This window comes from Mirounga angustirostris, unplaced genomic scaffold (genome assembly GCF_029215605.1).
Source record: "Mirounga angustirostris isolate CCGP_5_RB_7025 unplaced genomic scaffold, mMirAng1.0.hap1 SCAF_16, whole genome shotgun sequence".
In the NCBI taxonomy this organism is placed as follows: domain Eukaryota; kingdom Metazoa; phylum Chordata; class Mammalia; order Carnivora; family Phocidae; genus Mirounga; species Mirounga angustirostris.
This window is the reverse complement of record NW_026991724.1, coordinates 44,063,692-44,067,527: the sequence shown is the minus strand read 5'-3', so window position 1 is coordinate 44,067,527 and position 3,836 is coordinate 44,063,692.

The window sequence follows — 3,836 nt, the reverse complement described above, 5'->3', positions numbered from 1 at the left end:
ACTTTGGGCTTCCAGCAAGATATTTCAAGTAATCTATACTTGCTGTCACCTCTTCCTATCTTTGTTCACTATCTAACTCAGTCTAATAGTGATAAACATTTATTGAGCATTTATTATGTACAGAGTACTAAGATTTTCTTTAATGTTAATTATTTAATTACAACAACTGTATGAGATGATGCACTACTGATAAGGCAACTGAGGCACAAATGTTACAAAACTTGCAGAAAGCCTCAAAAATAGTAGCAGGGGCGCCTGGGTGGCTCAGTCGTTAAGCGTCTGCCTTTGGCTCAGGTCATGATCCCAGAGTCCTGGGATCGAGCCCCGCATCGGGCTCCCTGCTCAGTGGGAAGCTGCCTCTCCCTCTCCCACTCCCCCTGCTTGTGTTCCCTCTTTTTTTTTTTTTTTTTAAGATTTTATTTATTTTATTTGACAGAGAGAATGAGAGAGAGAGCACATGAGAGGGGGTTGGGTCAGAGGGAGAAGCAGACTCCCTGCCGAGCAGGGAGCCCGATGCGGGACTCGATCCCGGGACTCCAGGATCATGACCTGAGCCGAAGGCAGTCGCTTAACCAACTGAGGCACCCAGGCGCCCTTGTGTTCCCTCTCTTGCTGTGTCTGTCAGATAAATAAAATCTTAATAATAATAATAATAATAGCAGGTAGGCTGATAGCAGAGCCATACTCTTACCAATTTATCCTATGCTGCTCAATCTGGTTTAGGACCCCACCAGTCCACCAAACAGCCTTTTCAAAAGGTCTACAATGGCCTACATATTGCCAAACTTAAAAGACATCATGTGCTCACCTTACTCAATTTTGTAGAAGCTATCAACAGAATGATTATCTTTCTTTCTTGGCTTGAGACACCAAACTCTAGATATCCTTTCTCCTTAGCACAGGAGATTGGCCACTTTTCCTTTTTCTACATGGTTCCTAAACATCGGAGTGCCAAGGCTCCAAACTAAGCTTTCTTGTTTTCTCAAACACATACTTTCCCGGAGTGATCTTATCCTATCACCTAACACTATCTAAAAGGTTGATTCCAAAGTTAGTGAGTGGTCTCCTCTTATTTCCACATAGCATCAAACAAGCTTTTCAAATCTAATGTACCCATAATGGATTCTTTTCCCTCCCGAAATGCTTCTCCATAGCCTTCAACATTAACCAGTTATACGTTTAAGAAGTTGGCATTGTGCTTGAGGTCTTCCTGTTATCATGCACCTCAGTAAATCCTGTTAGCTCACCTCCAAAAAAATCCAGATTTATCCATTTCTATCTCCAATGAAACACCTCGTGTCAGTGATTATTCAACTCTTAAATGGTCACCCTGCCTCTACTCGTTCCCATTTCAATCCACTCTTCAAAAGCATCAAATGATCAAGTGTCAAAATGTTAGTCGTATCACTGCCATACTCATTTTGATTCTCATTGCATTTAATAAAATCCAAGCCTTTGTTCAACACAACGTCCTATGATCCTTACATCTTATGCTCCATGTCTGTATCTTCAACCACATCCCACAAAACTTTCCCTTCCTACTAGTGCATTATTTTCCTTGTTTATCACAAAATAAAAAATGTAACAACTCCCCACCCCCAACAAGAGCACTAGTAAAATCTCAAAAGGGGGGCGCCTGGGTGGCTCAGTTGGTTGGGCGACTGCCTTCGGCTCAGGTCATGATCCTAGAGTCCCTGGATCGAGTCCCGCATCGGGCTCTCTGCTCAGCAGGGAGTCTGCTTCTCCCTCTGACCCTCCCCCCTCTCATGTACTCGCTCTCTCTCATTCTCTCTCAAATAAATAAATAAAATCTTAAAAAAAAAAAAAAAATCTCAAAAGGGCAGCAGCATGTTGTCTTGATACTGTGTATCTAATGTCTAGCATGTAATAGGTGGTAAGCAAGTATTTGTCAAAAAAGTTTGCAAAAGGGGCACCTGGGGGGCTCAGTCGTTAAGCTTCTGCCTTCGGCTCAGGTCATGATCCCAGGGTCCTGGGATCCAGTCCCGCATCGGGCTCCCTGCTCAGCAGGAAGCCTGCTTCTCCCTCTCCCACTCCCCCTGCTTGTGTTCCCTCTCTCGTTGTATCTCTGTCAAATAAACAAAATCTTTAAAAAAAAAAAAAAGAAATACAAATTCTCAGCTCCCACTTCAGATTTACTGAATCAGCACCTCTGGAGGTAAAGCTCAAGCAGCAAGCACTTTCGGTGACTCTAATGTACACTGAAGTTTAAGAATCACTGACTTTGATGAAAACACTGGGGGAAAAAAAGTAAGGCTAAATAAATGCCAGCTTATGTTATCACTACTTTGTAGGACAAAATCACATTTAACTTTGTTATTCATTGGTGGAAAATAGTAACATTACAAAGCCAGTTTTTTTCACAAAAAAGCTTGTGTTGGAGCTAGTATTTTAGACACAGAACACCTTAAATTTGAAATACATATGCAATCAAGGAAAGCAAAGAAAGTGTTGCTTACCGTAACAGACACAACTAAGGAATACCTTAAATGGTAGATTAAGGTTGACCGATAATTAGGACATTTTAGAGGTTTTTTGTTGTGCTTGGGGTAAATAAAGGAGACTGTTTAGTGGCCCTTACATGGTTTGGGTATTATAGAAGGTATTTATCCAGGCAATGTGGGATTAACCAAGATTTATCTTACAAATCTTGTCTAATGATTCAGGTGTCCAACTGTCAAGTCCCTTACCAATTAGAATGAAGTAAGATAGACGTACTTGGGGGTTCAGATCACCCACCTCCTGACATGCTGAGTAATAACAATTCTGAACTTCAGATTCAATTTTCCTCTATGGGTCAATACAACCAGTTTTGCTCTGTGGGGGAGGAGTCCTAGGCCATAGCCAGTGAACACATAAGGCATTCCCCTGGTTTTGTCTTAGGGTCAGGCTTTAATTACTGTTGACTCCAAAGCTGCACAAACAGGAGCAGAGTTAAGAGTTAAGTGAAGCAAGACAGATTAAAGAGAAAAAAATACTTTAGGAAAATGTTTTAGGACTAAAATCTTATATACAATATTTTTCTTAACTGGCAGGTGATAAAATGGAGGCAATTTTAAAATGGTGTACAGGGGCGCCTGGGTGGCTCAGATGGTTAAGCGTCTGCCTTCGGCTCAGGTCATGATCCCAGGGTCCTGGAATCGAGCCCCACGTTGGGCTCCTGGCTCGGCAGGGAGCCTGCTTCTCCCTCTCCCTCTGTCTCCCCGCCCTGCTCATGCTCTGTGTCTCAAATGAATAAATAAAATAAAATGGTGTACAAACATGCGGTATAATTCCTCAGTAGATTAATATAGAACAACCTTTTTAAAAAAGGGGGGTGGGGGACTTCATATTAAAAAGGACTAAGATTTGGGGTGCCTGGGTGGTTCAGTTAAGCACCCGGCTCTTGATTTCAGCTCAGGATATGATCTCAGGGTTTGGGGATGGAGCCCAGCATTGGGCTCTACACTCACCTAGGAGTCTGCTCAAAGATTCTCTCCCTCTTCCTCTGCACCCCGCCACTCTCTTTAATAAATAAATAAATCTTAAGGGGGGAGGGGAGACCTGAGCTGAGCTCATTGTTGGAAGCTTAACCAACTGAGCCACCCACGTTCTCCCAAAACTTAAGCTGTTCTCATGAAAATGTACAGGACAGCAAAATTGGTATTCCAAAATCAGTTTATCTGAAAAAGACAAGTTATATGAAGTATGTGCATGTACACTTACTGAACTAAAAGTTCTTAAAAATTTCTAAGCTCAAATGGTATGTTGCAAAGTAATGTTAGAAATGTAAAGACAGACCATACAGTGCACACCATAACATGTAAAAATAAAACAGA